The sequence below is a fragment of the Arachis hypogaea genome, chromosome 14, assembly GCF_003086295.3.
Source record: "Arachis hypogaea cultivar Tifrunner chromosome 14, arahy.Tifrunner.gnm2.J5K5, whole genome shotgun sequence".
NCBI lineage: Eukaryota > Viridiplantae > Streptophyta > Magnoliopsida > Fabales > Fabaceae > Arachis > Arachis hypogaea.
Window position 1 is genome coordinate 108,148,662 of NC_092049.1, and position 19,792 is coordinate 108,168,453.

At 41.1% G+C, this 19,792-nt stretch overlaps 1 non-coding gene across 1 annotated transcript; it reads left to right on the plus strand.

Moving 5' to 3' along the window:
* Positions 1–1,158: 1,158 nt before the first annotated feature.
* Positions 1,159–1,266, plus strand: LOC112745530 (small nucleolar RNA R71). Its single transcript, XR_003173453.1, has one exon. It is a non-coding gene; the product is annotated as a small nucleolar RNA R71 (small nucleolar RNA).
* The last annotated feature ends 18,526 nt before the right edge of the window (positions 1,267–19,792 follow it).

Here is a 19,792-nt window from a genome sequence, read left to right on the forward strand (position 1 = left end):
AAAGATCATGGTGCCTATGGTACAGGGTATTATGAACTTTCCAGGATCCTGTCTCTTCTGAGGCAATGTCAGTTGATCCAGATCACTTAGTTCATTGATGAACAAGGGAGGTTCAACTTCCCAAGTATCAATGCAAAATAATTTGGCATTCAGCTTCATGATTGCACCAAGAAACTTGGCAGTTTGCTCTTTAGTAACATCCTCATTCTCTTTAGAAGAGGAATACTCATCAGAGCTCATGAAGGGCATAAGGAGGTCCAATGGAATCTCTATGGTCTCTAGATGAGCCTCAGAGTCCTTTTGTTCCTCAGAGGGAAGCTCCTTATTGATCACTGGACGTCCCAGGAGGTCTTCCTCCTTGGGATTTGCGTTCTCCACTCCCCTTGTGGGTTCGGCCATGGTGCTTATGTCAATGGCCTTGCACTCTCCTTTTGGGTTCTCTTCTGTATTGCTTGGGAGAGTACTGGGAGGGATTTCAGTGATCCTTTTACTCAGCTGGCCCACTTGTGCTTCCAAATTTCTAATGGAAGACCTTGTTTCATTCATGAAACTTACAGTGGCCTTAGACAGATCAGAGACTAAGTTTGCCAGATTAGAAGTATTTTGTTCAGAGTTCTCTGTCTGTTGCTGAGTGGATGATGGAAAAGGTTTATTATTGTTAAACCTGTTTCTTCCACCATTATTAAAGCCTTGTTGAGGCTTTTGATCCTTCCATGAGAAATTTGGATGATTTCTCCATGATGAGTTATAGGTGTTTCCATAAGGTTCACCTAAGTAATTCACCTCTGCTATTACAGGGTTCTCAGGATCATAAGCTTCTTCTTCATAAGAAGCCTCTTGAGTACTGTTGGATGCAGCTTACATTCCATGCAGACTCTGAGAGATCATATTGACTTGCTGAGTCAATATTTTATTCTGAGCCAATATGGCATTCAGAGTATCAACTTCAAGAACTCCCTTCTTCATAGGCGTCCCATTACTCACAGGATTCCTTTCAGAAGTGTACATGAACTGGTTATTAGCAACCATGTCAATGAGTTCTTGAGCTTCTGCAGGCGTTTTCTTTAGGTGAATAGATCCACCTGCAGAAGTGTCCAGTGACATTTTTGATAGCTCAGATAAATCATCATAGAATATATCCAGGATGGTCCATTCTGAAAGCATGTCAGAAGGACACTTTTTGGTCAACTATTTGTATCTTTCCCAAGCTTCATAGAGGGATTCACCTTCTTTCTGTCTGAAGGTTTGAACATTAGCTCTAAGCTTGCTCAGCTTTTGAGGAGGAAAGTACTTGGCTAAGAAAGCCGTGACCAGCTTATCCCAAGAGTTCAGGCTGTCTTTGGGTTGAGAATCCAACCATAATCTAGCTCTGTCTCTTACAGCAAAGGGGAGAAGCATGAGCCTGTAGACTTCAGGATCTACTCCATTAGTCTTAACAGTATCACATATCTGCAAGAATTCAGTTAAGAACTGAAAAGGATCTTCAGATGGAAGTCCATGAAACTTGTAGTTCTGCTGCATCAGAGAAACTACTTGAGGTTTCAGCTCAAAGTTGTTTGCTCCAATGGCAGGAATGGAGATGCTTCTTCCATGTAAATTGGAATTAGGTGCAGTAAAGTCACCAAGCATCTTCCTTACATTATTATTATCTTCGGCTGCCATCTCCTCTTCCTGTTCGAAAATTTCTGAAAGGTTATCTCTGGATTGTTGTAATTTAGCTTCTCTTAATTTTTTCTTCAGAGTCCTTTCAGGTTCTGGATCTGCTTCAACAAGAATATTCTTGTCCTTGCTCTTGCTCATATGACAAAGAAGAGGGCACAGAAAAAATAATAATAATAATATGGATCCTTTATACCACAGTATAGGGATCCTTGTGTGAATAGAAGAAAAGAAGGAGATGAGAGAGAAAGAGAATTTTCGAAAATAATTTTTGAAAAAGAGTTAGTGATTTTCGAAAATAGTTTTTGAAAAGTGTTAGAAATTTTTCGAAAATTAAAATTAAAAATAATTAGTTAATAAAAAAAGAATTTTTGAAAAAGGGGGAGATATTTTTTCGAAAATTAGAGAGATAGAGAGTTAGTTAGGTAGTTTTGAAAAAGATAAGAAACAAACAAAAAGTTAGTTAGTTAGTTGAAACAAATTTTGAAAATCAATTTTGAAAAGATAAGGAGTTAGGAAGTTAGAAAAGATATTTTGAAATCATATTTTTTTAAAAAATAAGATAAGAAGATATTTTTGAAAAGATATGATAGAAATTAGTTTTTGAAAAAAGATTTGATTTTTAAAATCACAATTAATGACTTGATTCATAAGAAATCACAAGATATGATTCTAGAACTTAAAGTTTGAATCTTTCTTAACAAGTAAGTAACGAACTTGAAATTTTTGAATCAAAACATTAATTGATGATGTTATTTTCGAAAATATGATGTAAAATTAAGAAAAAGATTTTTGAAAAATATTTTTGGAATTTTCAAAAATAACTAAGAATTTTGAAAAAGATTTTGAAAAAGATAAGATTTTCAAATTGAAAATTTGATTTGACTCATAAGAAACAACTTGATTTTAAAATTTTTTTGAAAAAGTCAACTCAAATTTTCGAATTTGGTGAGAGAAAAAGGGAAAGATATTTTTTTGATTTTTGAATTTTTTATGAAAAACATGAAAATGATGCAATGCATGAAAATTTTTGGATCAAAACAATGAATGCATGCAAGAATGTTATGAATGTCAAGATGAACACCAAGAACACTTTGAATGCCAAGATGAACATCATAGACACAATTTTGAAAAATTTTTAATGCAAAGAAAACATGCAAGACACCAAACTTAGAATTCTTTAATGCTTACGCACTAAGAATTCAAGAATGCATATGAAAAACAATAAAAGACACAAAACAAAAAATCATCAAGATCAAACAAGAAGACTTACCAAGAACAACTTGAAGATCATGAAGAACACTATGAATGCATGAGAATTTTCGAAAAATGCAGGATGCACATGCAATTGACACCAAACTTATAACATGACTCAAGACTCAAACAAGAAACACAAAAATATTTTTTGCTTTTTATGATTTTCTAATTTTTTTGGATTTTTTTCGAAAATTATTTGTAAAAGAAAAAATAAGGATTCCAAAATTTTTAATATGAATTCCAGGAATCTTGCCATGTTAGTCTAAAGCTTCAGTCCAGGAATTAGACATGGCTCACTAGCCAGCCAAGCTTTCAATGAAAGCTCCGGTCCAAAACACTAGACATGGCCAATGGCCAGCCAAGCTTCAGCATTTTAACATCAGAGTATATTGCTCTTGATAACAAATTGCAAGCCTCAGTCCAAATAAATTTAGACATGGCTTTACAGCCAGCCAGGCTTCAAATGCTTCATGAAACACTAGAATTCATTCTTAAAAATTTTGAATAAAAATATATTTTTTTTCGAAAACAGGTGAGAAAATTTTGAAATATTTTTGAAAAATTTTTGAAAGGAAAACAAAAAGAAAATTACCTAATCTGAGCAACAGGATGAACCGTCAGTTGTCCATACTCGAACAATCCCCGGCAACGGCGCCAAAAACTTGGTATGCGGAATCGTGATTATACTTTAATTATGTAAAGTTCATTGCTCTTTCTTTTCCCTGGAAATGGCGCCAAAAACATGATGCCAAGACCATGGTTCACAACTCCGTGTAACTAACCAGCAAGTGCACTGGGTCGTCCAAGTAATACCTTACGTGAGTAAGGGTTGAATCCCACGGAGATTGTTGGTATGAAGCAAGCTATGGTCACCTTGCAAATCTCAGTTAGGCAGATATAAATTGATAATGGTGTTTTCGAATAATAATTAATAGAATAGGGATAGAAATACTTATGTAATTCATTGGTGAGAATTTCAGATAAGCGAATGGAGATGCTTTCGTTCCTCTGAACCTCTGCTTTCCTGCTATCTTCATCCAATCAGTCTTACTCCTTTCCATGGCTGGCTTTATGTGATACATCACCACTGTCAATGGCTACTTTCGGTCATCTCTCGGAAAAATGATCCAATGCCCTGTCACGGCACGGCTAATCGTCTGGAGGCATCACCCTTGTCAATGGCTTCATCTTATCCTTTCAGTGAAAATGGTCAACGTACCCTGTCACGGCACGGCTATTCATCTGTCGGTTCTCGATCATGCTGGAATAGGATTTACTATCCTTTTGCGTCTGTCACTAATGCCCTACAATCGCGAGTTTGGAGCTCGTCACAGTCATTCATTCATTGAATCCTACTCGGAATACCATAGACAAGGTTTAGACCTTCCAGATTCTCTTGAATGCCGCCATCATTCTAGCTTACGCCACGAAGATTCCGATTAAGAGATCTAAGAGATACTCATTCAATTCTAATGTAGAACGGAAGTGGTTGTCAGGCACGCGTTCATAGGGAATGATGATGATTGTCACGTTCATCACATTCAGGTTGAAGTGCGAATGAATATCTTAGAAGCGAAATAAGAAGAATTGAATAGAAAACAGTAGTACTTTGCATTAATCTTTGAGGAACAGCAGAGCTCCACACCTTAATCTATGGAGTGTAGAAACTCTACCGTTGAAAATACATAAGTGAAAGGTCCAGGCATGGCCGAGATGGCCAGCCCCCTAAAACGTGATCAATAGTCTCCTAAGATGAACAATGGATTAAAACTGAGACCAAAGATGTCTAATACAATAGTAAAAGGTCCTATTTATAATAAACTAGCTACTAGGGTTTACATGAGTAAGTAATTGATGCATAAATTCACTTCCGGGGCCCACTTGGTGTGTGCTTGGGCTGAGCTTGAGTGTTGCACGTGTAGAGGTCCTTCTTGGAGTTGAACGCCAGCTTTTGTGCCAGTTTGGGCGTTCAACTCTGGTTTTGGCTCCTTTTCTGGCGCTGGACGCCAGATTTGGGCAGAAAGCTGGCGTTGAACGCCAGTTTACGTCGTCTATTCTTGACCAAAGTATGGACTATTATTTATTTCTGGAAAGCCCTGGAAGTCTACGTTCCAACGCAATTGGAAGCGCGCCATTTCGAGTTCTGTAGCTCCAGAAAATCCACTTTGAGTGTAGGGAGGTCAGAATCCAATAGCATCAGTAGTCCTTCTTCAACCTCTGAATCTGATTTTTGCTCAAGTCCCTCAATTTCAGCCAGAAAATACCTAAAATCACAGAAAAACACACAAACTCATAGTAAAGTCCAGAAATGTGAATTTAACATAAAAACTAATGAAAACATCCTTAAAAGTAACTAGATCCTACTAAAAACATACTAAAAACAATGTCAAAAAGCGTATAAATTATCCGCTCATCAGGAGGTGAACATGGAGAAAAGGCCGTGCCGTGTTTCAAGTGCGGCAAAAATGGGCATGATGTGAAAGAGTGTTTTCAAATAGTGGGTTACCCAGAATGGTGGGGTGACCGGCCAAGGCACGAAGGAAGAGGCACTGGCAGAGGATTAGGAAGACAAGGGATGCGCAACCGAGGGGCTCAAACGCGTGCTAATGTGGCGTGTACTGGAGGAAGTAGAAGTCGTGTGAATAACCTAGAAGAAAAGAATCTTGACATGACAGGTTTAACTAATGAGCAATGGAAGGTATTGGTTGATATGATTAGCAAACAAAAATCAGCTGAATCTAAGAAAATGAATGGTAAGAGAATTTGGGATTTGTGGATCATCGATATTGGTGCTTCTAACCACATGATAGATACCTTGAAAATTTTGTGTGAAAAAAGGACCATTCTAGGATGCCCAGTGGGGTTGCCTGATGGTGAGAAGATGTTTGCTTGCAAACAAGGAACTGTGGTTCTTGATGGAGGACTTCAGTTGAAAAATGTCTTTTATGTACCAAAATTAAAATGCAACTTGCTTTCTGTAACACAATTGACTGATGAAGAAAACTGTGTTATACAATTCACTGACAAGCTGTGTATTATGCAGGACCGCACTTCGAGGAAGATGATTGGAGCGGGTGAACGGAAGGATGGGCTCTATTGGTATCGTGGTGTGCACAAGGCTCAAGCAAGTTATGTCAAAGCTGAAAATAAATTGACTCTGTGGCATAAGAGATTGAGACATCCATCATTTAAAATTGTGCAAATGATCCCCAATGTGAATGACAAATGTACTAGCGAAGAGGTGAATAAAATTTGTAAAATTTGTGAAAAATCCAAACAAACAAGAGATAAGTTTCCATTAAGTGATAGTCATGCTTCGAGTATTTTTTATTTGATTCATTGTGACTTGTGGGGCCTTATAAAACTCCGTCGTCATATGGAGCCTCATATTTCTTAACCATTGTGGATGATTGCTCACGGGCTATTTGGATATATTTGTTAAAAGAAAAGACGGAAGTGTCTATTACATTGAAAATTTTCTTTGTTTTGGTTGAAAAATAATACAATAAATGCGTCAAAATGGTGCGATTCGATAATGGAACAGAGTTCATGTGTTTAAAGCAGTACTTTATGCAACAAGGAGTGATTCATCAAATTTCGTGTGTCGAAACTCCACAACAAAATGGAAGAGTAGATCGCAAGCACAGGCATATTCTAAATGTTTCCCGGTCCTTGCGATTCTAAGGTAATCTCCCTATTGAGTTTTGGGGAGAATGCGTTTTAACTGCTAGGTACCTAATCAATCTCACACTGTCCTTAGTGTTGAAAGAAAAATTTTCATATAAAATTATTCATGGAAGAGCTCCCAGTTATGAACACCTGCGAGTTTTTGGTTCTTTGTGTTATGCTCATAACCAAAGTAGGAAAAATGACAAATTTGACAGTCGAAGTAGGAAATGTATGTTTGTCGGGTATCCATTTGGGCAAAAAGGATGGAAGCTGTTTGATTTGGAAAAGAAAGTTTTTCTTGTCTCTCGTGATGTCCATTTCATTGAAGGTGTGTTTCCCTTTCATGAAGCCCAAAGAGCAAAGTCACGAGTTGACCAAATTGAGTCCCCAATGCTGGAGCATGTTTTTGAAGAGGACACTCCAATTAGGTCAATTTCCACTTCCCCCACAGCTGAGCCCATTCCTCCAAATCAAAATGAGACTCTAGAACATTCACCCACTGCTCTTGACATCCAAGATAGGGGGGACATGAGCTCCGAGACGACCCAGACGAGGACATCGTCATCCCCTCCAAAATCAGTACCGAGGAAACAGTGCCGATCTCCGATTTGCCACCAGCTGCAACCGAAGCCCCTTTGGCCGTGGACACCATGTGAAAATGCCCTCCATCAAGCTGCGCAACTTTGTCACCACCGCCACTGTCCAAAAGAGCCCCTCCATCCAGAATCCGACTTCATCAACTTCCTCAGGTGTGTCCTATCCTATACAAAACTTTGTGAATTGTAACAATTTCTCTAACCAACACCACATTTTTCTTGCTTCATTACAAGCCGAGAAAGAACCTCGGTCCTTCTCCCAAACTTTCACAGATTCGCGATGGCGAGATGCCATGTCCAAAGAAATTCAAGCACTGGAAGTTAACAACACGTGGAAGCTCACACCTCTTCCTCCAGGAAAGAAAGCTTATGGTTGTAAGTGGGTTTATCGAATTAAATACAATTCAGATGGGTCAGTCGAGCGATTCAAAGCACGGTTGGTCATCTTAGAAAATCAACAAGTGGAAGGACTAGATTACAATGAAACGTTCTCTCCAGTGGCAAAGATGGTGACCATTCGAACAACTCTTGCCGTTGTAGCAACTCGAGATTGGGAACTTCACCAAATGGATGTCCATAATGCCTTTCTGCATGGCGACCTTGATGAAGATGTGTACATGAAGCTCCCACCCCGGTTCCAAGTGTCTCAACCAAGCTTAGTGTATAAACTTCAAAAATCCATCTATGGCTTGCGACAAGCTCCGCGTTGTTGGTTTGCAAAATTATCCTCTGCCCTTACTCGATTTGGTTTCCAGCAGTCACAAAAGACCATTCCTTGTTTAGTCTCTGTAAAAATGATGTCTACCTGGTTGTTTTGGTGTATGTTGATGACCTTGTGATTGCAGAAAATAATGGTAATGCAATTAATAAATTCAAACAGTACTTGCACAAGTGCTTTCACATGAAAGACTTAGGGCGCCTAAAATATTTTTTGGGGTTGAAGTTGCCCGATCTTCCAAGAAATTTTTTCTATACCAGTGGAAATACACTTTGGACATCATCACTGAAGCAGGTTTGCTGGCTGCTAAGTCCGCAGCTACTCCGTGTGAGGAAAATCACCGGTTGGCATCCGCTGCTGGCCTTGTTATCTCTGATCCTAGCATGTATCGCCGCCTCATTAGAAAACTCATATATTTGTGCTTCACTAGACCTGACCTCGCCTATAGTGTTCATATTTTGTCCCAGTTTATGCAGAACCCACGTACTGAACATTAGCACGCCGTTTTATGGGTTGTTCGGTATCTGAAGGGACATCCGGGGCAGGGCATACTTCTACCTAAAGAAAATAATTTGCAACTCTATGGTTGGTGTGATTCTGATTGGGCTGGCTGTCCGCTAACGCGCCGATCTCTTTCAGGGTGGTTCATTCAATTCGGTACCGCCCCTATCTCGTGGAAAACACAGAAACAACAAACGGTCTTCGCCTCTTCTGCTGAAGCTGAGTACCGCTCAATGGCCAAGACAACCAGGGAATTAATATGGATAAAGGATATACTGTCCTCGTTGCACGTGTCGCATCCTGCTCCCATTCGCTTGCACTGCGACAGTCAAGTGGCGCTTCACATTGTTAAAAATCCAGTCTTCCACGAACGTACCAAGCACATTGTAACACCCTACCATACAGAGTCTTATGCTTAAGTCATAATTCAGAGATGGCAAGGTATTACGACCTCTAAAACAAAAATTTAGTACGTATAGTAGTATGAATGATTGATTATAACTAGGAGCCTTGTAGAAAAAAAAGGATAAACAAAAACCGCAACTCAAAGCGCAACACTCCGATCACTAACACAACGAGCAAAGGATAAGCTAACGCAAGATCATATATATAAAGAGTATCAAAAACAGGAATATCAAGACTCAAAATCCGGCTGCGAAGATAACCGGTTCGAGCATAGCAATATATACATATAATAAAATAAGGAAAACCCCAAGGAAAATCCAAAGGGACACAAATACAGAAAACCTATTCTCCAAAAATCCCCTCTAGAAGGAGTCGTCACAGTTTGTATTATTTAATGGAGATAAAAGTATCTAAACAAGATATATAACCCAAAACAGAGTCCCGAGAACAAAGGATCTTCGCTAATCCAGAAGTCTCCAGCATGCCTCAACGAGAAGCCTCGCGTCCTGCATCTGAAAACCACAAAATCCGCATGGGTGAGAACCAGAGGTCCCCAGTACGGTAACAGCTTCCACATATATAATACATAATAATAGAGGAAAGCCGAAGGCAATCCTAGAACTTCCTCCAGAAAATATCAAAGCTTATAAACAAGCTAAACCGTAAGCGGCAACTAACTAAAGATCCTTCAGTCTAACTAATACTTCCCTTTCTACTTCCTTCAGACCTCCCAACAACCAGCAGGAGTATAATATAGCAAACACAGTTATATCAGACAAGAGATTTACAAATAGGAACAAATAAGGCATTTAGGCAATTAGCAAGTAATATGCAGTCAAATAGGCAATCTCAAACAATTCATGTAGTATGCTTATGATGCATGCCTGTCCCTAGTGGCTGATGATATCATCTGTCGGTTATAGAGCCAACCCGACAAGTCCTGGTAGCTAGCCATTGGACTGTCCCTCTGTCGTGCATCCCCAACTCGAGTTATACTCATCATAAACTTGATCATAATCATGATCCATATCCATCACCCTCACTGGTGAATATTTATCCATCACCATCACTGGTGAATATTTATGGGGGCGAGCTCATCCGGGCCTTTCACAGTGCCCGGCCACACTTACGACATTGGGTTAACAGAGCTTCGAGTCTCAACCTGGAGCACATGGTGGCTAGCCATTGCTACTACCCAGGGAAACCCTCATCTCCAATGGTGGAAGTGCAAACCTTCACAATTCAATCAACATCATATATGCATTTATACTTGGCCATAAACATGGCTCCGCCGTAACACGGCAATAATCTAGCCATCCGGCTCACGGTTAAATCCATAACCAGCCAATTCATTAACAATTACGGCCCTTCGGCCCATGGCACAACAAGCACTTCCACCGCCATTCTCCGCATCTCACATAATCATCTTTGATCCTCAATGATCATTCATTTTTCCCTTGCTTCACTCGCAAGTTACCACATTCACTAGCCCTTTTTCTCATGCTAGGCATATCATAATGATTTAAGACATAAGTGGTGAGATCGGAGGCTTATAAGTATGAAATTTGGCTTTTAAAACTCAAAAATCAACTTTGGGATGAAAATAGGTCCACGCGTACGCGCACTCCATGCGCACGCGTGGATGGCGCTTTCTCGAAGAACGGCGCGTACGCACCAAGTGCGCCTACGCGCGAGGGGTCATTCTGCTAAAAATTTTCTAAGTTAAAAGCTGCAGAATTTACAGATTCAAACCCCAATCTTCCGACGGACATAACTTCCTCATTTTAAATCGTTTTTCACCCGTTCTTCGAACGGCATGGACATCCCGGATCCAATTTCATTTCTAAACAGATTTGGCACAAATCAGAGATCCGTAGTCCAAGTTATGTCTCGTCAAAGTATGCCCAAAAACCATGTTTTCATACAAAACCACAAGGTGCCATTTTCAAAACAAGCCACTTTCAACTCTTTTCAAAATCAATCAAACATGCCAATTTCAACCCTTCTCTTTGAAATCATTCAAAATGTACCAAAATCAACAACAAGCCATCCTCAACTCACACATTGACACTTTACCAAGGTTTCCAAAACCACATCCAACCATTTTAACACTTCTCAATCAAATGGCTAAAGGACAAACACAATATCATGTCATACATCCTTCCTCATCCCAATTTCCAATAATACCATTTCCAATTAACCATCATTATACATAATCAACATCATACTCACCATCAACATGGTACCACCCATCAATTTAACCTCAATCATCCATCAAGCATATATCACAACATGCATTTCTCATATTTCACACAATCAAGGCATCAATATTCATAATCACATATATGAAAACATCATATATTTCAACCATTCAACAACACCAACAATTCAATGCCTATCTTAGGGCCTCTAGCCTAAGTATTTCCTACCACATTACATATTAGATACGGGAAACTAAAACCATACCTTAGCCGATTCCCCAAGCTCAACCGGAGCACTTCCAAACCACTTGTCCACAAGCTCTCAAGGTATCAACACCTCCAAGAACAGATTTTATCACACAAAACCCTCTTCCAAGCTTTCCAAAATCACCAATCAAGCTCCAATATTCACATATACACAACCTAAGCCACAATCATCATACCCATACACAACATCTCAATACCCAAACATCATAGAACAACAAATTATACTAGGGTTGAGAATCTTACCACACCCAAGGTCCAAGGAGACAAGATTAACCTTCTCCTTCAAGAGAGTTGGGTCCTATAACATCAAAGAACCCAAAATCTCAACATTTTTGCTCATGAAACTCGAAATCAAGGGCTGGAATTTCGAACAGTAAAACGTGGCTTACCTCAATATTGATTGTATGGGTTTTGTAGAGCTCTCCGCGGTGAACGCGTGGCCGCAAACGGAGCGACAATCGGAGCTCTAGATCAAAAGTTATGGTGGTTTGAAGATCAAGTGAGAGAAGGAAGTTGAGAGAGTGTTCTTCCCCCTTCCATCTCAATTTTCAGCGTGTTTTGGTGTTGTGTGAGGAGAGAGAGTGCTGAAAACTAGGGTTTTGGTTTAGTTATGTTGGGCCAAGGGCCCACTTTGGGTCCGGTTGGTCCGGTTTGGCCCGTTCGGTCCAATCTTGGTCCGATTTCTATAAAATTGGTACCGAAATTCTCGTCTCAATTTCCTCTATCACATTTAGCCATAAAAATAACATTTTTGGCTTTCTAGAATAAATTCTCATTTATGGGTTAATTAGCCATTAATTAACCGGGTCTTACATTCTACCCACCTAATTGGGAATTTTGCCCACAAAATTCAAATTCAATTACCTGAGAATAAGTGCGGATAATCCGTTCGTATCTCCGACTCAAGTTCCCAAGTGTGTTCTTCAACACCGCCTCGACTCCAAGCCACTTTAACTAATGAAACCTCTTTTCCACGCAATCGTTTGATACTAGTATCGTCAATTCTAACTGGAGCCACTGGAAGCGTCAAATCTTCTCTTAACTGAACTGATTCAGGTTCTAACACATGGCTAGCATCAGGAGTGTACTTCCGAAGCTGCGACATGTGCAACACGTCGTGCAGGTTCGAAAGATGAGGTGGTAGAGCCATCCGATATGCCACCGGTCCAATCCTCTCCAGGATCTGAAATGGACCAATGTATCGAGGATTCAACTTCTTCGCTTTAATCGCTCTACCTATTCCTGTGGTTGGAGTAACCTTAAGGAAAACATGATCTCCTTCCTCAAATTCCAAGGGCTTCCGCCTCTGATCGGCGTAACTCTTTTGGCGACTCTACGCCGTAAGCATCCTATCTCGGATTTTCTTCACTTGTTCAGTGGTCTCAGCTATCATCTCCGGCCCCAACAAGCCTTTCTCTCCAGCTTCATACCAACATAGCGGAGATTGACATTTCCTCCCATACAATGCCTCATACGGAGCCATTCCGATGCTCGCATGGTAACTATTATTGTATGCAAACTCCACTAACGGCATATACCGATCCCAACTCGTCGGTTGGTCCAAAACACAAGCTCTCAACATATCCTCTAGTGTTTGGATCGTCCTCTCAGATTGACCATCTGTTTGAGGATGGTAAGCTGTACTCAAGCTTAATCGGGTTCCAAAAGCTTTCTGAAATGTACCCCAGAACCTCGAAGTGAAACGAGGATCTCTATCAGAGATTATAGTAGCAGGTACACCATGGAGTCTCACAATCTCCTTTATGTATAACCGAGCTAGCTCCTCAAGGGTGTAAGTCATCCGAATGGGCAAAAAGTGAGCTGACTTTGTCAGTCGGTCCACAATCACCCAGATAGCATCAAAACCAGTCCTTGGCAATCCCGACACAAAGTCCATTGCAATACTTTCCCACTTCCCTTGCGGAATCTCTAAAGGTTGCAACATCCCGGAAGGTCTTTGATGTTCAATCTTTACCTTTTGACAAGTTAAGCACTTTGAAACATATTCCGCCATATCATTCTTCATACCCAGCCACCAAAACATCGCCTTTAAATCATGGTACATCTTAGTACTTCCCGGGTGAATGGAGAATCCGCTTTTGTGTGCCTCCTTTAAGATATCTTGCCTCAAAGTACCAACATCCGGCACAATGATCCTACCCTTGAATCTCCATAACCCATCTTTTTCTTCCGACACTCTCCACTATTTTCCTTGCTCGATAGCCGGTAACACCTTCCATAACGCTTCATCATTTTCATGAGCCTTTAGGAGTTCGGACTTAAAGTCACTTGAGATTTCTAATCGGCTTAAACACAAGGTTCCAGATACTTCTCGAGCACCAATTTTTAGACTCTCGAATCCCTTGAGCAACTTCTCCTCTTGAAGTATCATCCAAGCCGCATATAACGACTTCCGACTTAACGCATCCGCTACTACATTCGCCTTTCCCGGATGGTAATTCAACTCAAAGTCGTAGTCCTTCAATAATTCCATCCACCTCCTTTGCCTCATATTAAGCTCTTTCTGATCAAAGAGATATTTCAAGCTCTTGTGATTAGAGAAGACTTGGAACTTAACCCCATAGAGATAATGCCTCCACACCTTCAAGGCAAACACGACCGCAGCGAGTTCCAGATCGTGCGTAGGGTAACTAACTTCATGAGGTCTTAACTGTCGTGAGGCATACGCCACCACATTATGATGCTGCATCAGCACGCACCCTAGACCCTTCAACGATGCATCACAGTACACCTCAAAAGACTCGTTCGGCTCAGGTAACACTAACACAGGTGCAGTGGTCAACTTTTTCTTCAATGCCTGAAAGCTCTCCTCGCACTCAGGAGTCCAAACAAACATAGTGTCTTTGCGAGTTAACTTTGTCAACGGCAAAGCTAATTGCGAAAAGCCTTTGATGAACCTTCGGTAATAGCCAGCTAAACCCAGAAAACTCCTTATCTCAGTTACTGTGGTTGGTTGCTTCCATTCCATCACAGCTTCCACCTTAGTTGGATCTACGGCTATTCCCCTCTTACTCACCACGTGACCCAAAAACTTTACCTCATCCTTCCAAAACTCACACTTAGACAATTTCGCATAGAGTTTCTTCTCCTTTAAAATTTGCAACACGGTCCGCAAGTGTTCCGCATGCTCTTCTTCGGTCTTGGAGTAAATCAGTATGTCGTCAATGAAGACAACAACGAATTTATCCAGAAACGGACGGAATACTCTATTCATGTAATCCATAAACACTGCAGGAGCATTCGTCAACCCAAAAGACATCATAGTATACTCGTAATGACCATAACGAGTCCTGAAAGCGGTCTTAGGGATATCCTCACCCCTTACCCTTATTTGGTGATAACCGGATCGCAAATCGATCTTAGAGAAAACCCCAGCTCCTTGTAACTGATCCATGAGATCATCAATCCTTGGCAATGGGTACTTATTCTTTATAGTGACCTTGTTCAGCTACCTGTAATCCACACAGAGCCGCATACTTCCATCTTTTTTCTTTACCAGTAACACTGGAGCACCCCACGGGGAAACACTTGGTCGGATAAAGTTCTTACCCAACAATTCCTCTAACTGAGACTTTAGCTCGGCCATCTCTAACGGTGACATCCTATAAGGAGCACTTGAGATTGGTCCCGCCCCAGGCACCAACTCAATAGCAAACTCGACCTCTCGGTTAGGTGGAAATTCCTCAATATCATCGGGAAACACTTCCGGAAACTCACACACTACCGGAATCTGATCCAACTTTTGATCATCACCCGAAACACCAGCGGTTAACAACAGGATACCCTGACATTCGATTCCAGAACAGTTCACCATCATCGAATTCAAGTAATAATTATTCACCACGACCGGCCCTTCTGTATCTTCCGGCATAAAGTACACCGACTTTGTAGAACAATCAAGCAGGACATGGTTCTCAGATAACCAGTCCAATCCCAAGATAAGATCAAGACCGATCATCGGTAAGCAGATTAAATTATGGACAAAATCACGCTGCTTGAACCTGAACGAAACTTTCGGGCATCCTAGCCTAGTTACCATGGCCTCATGGGTAGCATTATACACTTTTAAGTCATAACCTAAGGTTACGATCTTCAATCCTAACTCATGGGCTTTCTCAAATGCTATAAATGAATGCGATGCTCCCGAATCAAATAGAGCATTTAAAGTTTGACCAGCCATTTCACAGTTACCTCGAATGAGTGTCTCAGATCCTTCTGCACCCACAGCTGAGGTGGTGAACACCCGACCAGTCTGTTGTGCTTTCCCAGCACCTTGCTTCTGCTTCTCCGGACAACTTGTGGCTTTATGCCCCGCCTTTCCACAATTATAGCACAAACCCCATCCGGCCTTGCATGGTACTCCCGGATGGTGACTTCCACACCTAGTACAAGATTGATCATTTTGAGGCTGCTTCCCAAACCTTTTCCATTGGGAGTAGTTGTTGTTGGGCCTCCTAAAAGAACCTCCCCTCTTGAAAGACGGACCTCTAGGTGCAAAGCTCTTGCCTCGGTTCTGTGGAAATGATCCTTTGTGACTTCCTTTCTCAGCGGCTGCCCTCTTCACACACTCTTCAGCAACCCTACACTTGTTCACCAATTCGGAGAAAGTCCTAATCTCCATTGGCCCCACCGAACCGAAAATATCGCTCTGGAGTCCTCCTTCGTGCTTAACACACTTCCACTCCTCATATTCCACCGGAGTCCCTTGACACATACGAGAGAATCTGAACAGCTCCTCAAACTTGTCAGTATACTCAGATACAGACATAGTACCCTGCTTCAGCTGCAACAATTCAAGCTCCTTGGCCGTCCTAGCACAAGTCGGAAAGTACTTCTTATAGAACTCCTCTTGGAAGACATCCCAGGTGATATAATCATCACCCTGCTGCAGAAGACAACGGATACCTTGCCACCAATGCGACGCTTCACCTGTGAGCATATAGGTAGCGAACTCGACACGCTGTCCTTCAGGTACCACTTGTGCTTGCAGTGCTCGCTCTATAGCCTGAAACCATGTATCGGCCTCAGTCGGGCTAGTAGTTCCCTTGAACTTAGGTGGATTAACCTTCAAAAAGTTCGCCAGTGTCATCGGGCCCTGAACTCCACCTCCGTCATTACCATGGTTGTTCATCTGTTGACCAAGAGCCTCAGCAGTGGCTTGCATAGCAGCAGCCATATTCTCCAACGCAGTCATAAAGTTTACCGGGTCATTAGGGTTAGTCTCTGGCACATGAGCATTCGTATGTCCTCTCCCACGGCCTCTACCGCGTCCACGAGGCGCCATCTGGTTCCTATACACACCAAACAATCGATATTAAGTTGATCAGTCTCAATATCGGAAGTTTAGTGCTTCAAAGTCCCAAATGCATGCTCATGAACGTTTATGCCAACTATATCAAGTAGATATACTAACAGCACATAACACACATACAGAGAATGCACAGAAGCATAGTCAGTCCATTCCTCAGGCTCTACAGGAACGAACTGCTCTGATACCATAATGTAACACCCTACCATACAGAGTCTTATGCTTAAGTCATAATTCAGAGATGGCAAGGTATTACGACCTCTAAAACAAAAATTTAGTACGTATAGTAGTATGAATGATTGATTATAACTAGGAGCCTTGTAGAAAAAAAAGGATAAACAAAAACCGCAACTCAAAGCGCAACACTCCGATCACTAACACAACGAGCAAAGGATAAGCTAACGCAAGATCATATATATAAAGAGTATCAAAAACAGGAATATCAAGACTCAAAATCCGGCTGCGAAGATAACCGGTTTGAGCATAGCAATATATACATATAATAAAATAAGGAAAACCCCAAGGAAAATCCAAAGGGACACAAATACAGAAAACCTATTCTCCAAAAATCCCCTCTAGAAGGAGTCGTCACAGTTTGTATTATTTAATGGAGATAAAAGTATCTAAACAAGATATATAACCCAAAACAGAGTCCCGAGAACAAAGGATCTTCGCTAATCCAGAAGTCTCCAGCATGCCTCAACGAGAAGCCTCGCGTCCTGCATCTGAAAACCACAAAATCCGCATGGGTGAGAACCAGAGGTCCCCAGTACGGTAACAGCTTCCACATATATAATACATAATAATAGAGGAAAGCCGAAGGCAATCCTAGAACTTCCTCCAGAAAATATCAAAGCTTATAAACAAGCTAAACCGTAAGCGGCAACTAACTAAAGATCCTTCAGTCTAACTAATACTTCCCTTTCTACTTCCTTCAGACCTCCCAACAACCAGCAGGAGTATAATATAGCAAACACAGTTATATCAGACAAGAGATTTACAAATAGGAACAAATAAGGCATTTAGGCAATTAGCAAGTAATATGCAGTCAAATAGGCAATCTCAAACAATTCATGTAGTATGCTTATGATGCATGCCTGTCCCTAGTGGCTGATGATATCATCTGTCGGTTATAGAGCCAACCCGACAAGTCCTGGTAGCTAGCCATTGGACTGTCCCTCTGTCGTGCATCCCCAACTCGAGTTATACTCATCATAAACTTGATCATAATCATGATCCATATCCATCACCCTCACTGGTGAATATTTATCCATCACCATCACTGGTGAATATTTATGGGGGCGAGCTCATCCGGGCCTTTCACAGTGCCCGGCCACACTTACGACATTGGGTTAACAGAGCTTCGAGTCTCAACCTGGAGCACATGGTGGCTAGCCATTGCTACTACCCAGGGAAACCCTCATCTCCAATGGTGGAAGTGCAAACCTTCACAATTCAATCAACATCATATATGCATTTATACTTGGCCATAAACATGGCTCCGCCGTAACACGGCAATAATCTAGCCATCCGGCTCACGGTTAAATCCATAACCAGCCAATTCATTAACAATTACGGCCCTTCGGCCCATGGCACAACAAGCACTTCCACCGCCATTCTCCGCATCTCACATAATCATCTTTGATCCTCAATGATCATTCATTTTTCCCTTGCTTCACTCGCAAGTTACCACATTCACTAGCCCTTTTTCTCATGCTAGGCATATCATAATGATTTAAGACATAAGTGGTGAGATCGGAGGCTTATAAGTATGAAATTTGGCTTTTAAAACTCAAAAATCAACTTTGGGATGAAAATAGGTCCACGCGTACGCGCACTCCATGCGCACGCGTGGATGGCGCTTTCTCGAAGAACGGCGCGTACGCACCAAGTGCGCCTACGCGCGAGGGGTCATTCTGCTAAAAATTTTCTAAGTTAAAAGCTGCAGAATTTACAGATTCAAACCCCAATCTTCCGACGGACATAACTTCCTCATTTTAAATCGTTTTTCACCCGTTCTTCGAACGGCATGGACATCCCGGATCCAATTTCATTTCTAAACAGATTTGGCACAAATCAGAGATCCGTAGTCCAAGTTATGTCTCGTCAAAGTATGCCCAAAAACCATGTTTTCATACAAAACCACAAGGTGCCATTTTCAAAACAAGCCACTTTCAACTCTTTTCAAAATCAATCAAACATGCCAATTTCAACCCTTCTCTTTGAAATCATTCAAAATGTACCAAAATCAACAACAAGCCATCCTCAACTCACACATTGACACTTTACCAAGGTTTCCAAAACCACATCCAACCATTTTAACACTTCTCAATCAAATGGCTAAAGGACAAACACAATATCATGTCATACATCCTTCCTCATCCCAATTTCCAATAATACCATTTCCAATTAACCATCATTATACATAATCAACATCATACTCACCATCAACATGGTACCACCATCAATTTAACCTCAATCATCCATCAAGCATATATCACAACATGCATTTCTCATATTTCACACAATCAAGGCATCAATATTCATAATCACATATATGAAAACATCATATATTTCAACCATTCAACAACACCAACAATTCAATGCCTATCTTAGGGCCTCTAGCCTAAGTATTTCCTACCACATTACATATTAGATACGGGAAACTAAAACCATACCTTAGCCGATTCCCCAAGCTCAACCGGAGCACTTCCAAACCACTTGTCCACAAGCTCTCAAGGTATCAACACCTCCAAGAACAGATTTTATCACACAAAACCCTCTTCCAAGCTTTCCAAAATCACCAATCAAGCTCCAATATTCACATATACACAACCTAAGCCACAATCATCATACCCATACACAACATCTCAACACCCAAACATCATAGAACAACAAATTATACTAGGGTTGAGAATCTTACCACACCCAAGGTCCAAGGAGACAAGATTAACCTTCTCCTTCAAGAGAGTTGGGTCCTATAACATCAAAGAACCCAAAATCTCAACATTTTTGCTCATGAAACTCGAAATCAAGGGCTAGAATTTCGAACAGTAAAACGTGGCTTACCTCAATATTGATTGTATGGGTTTTGTAGAGCTCTCCGCGGTGAACGCGTGGCCGCAAACGGAGCGGCAATCGGAGCTCTAGATCAAAAGTTATGGTGGTTTGAAGATCAAGTGAGAGAAGG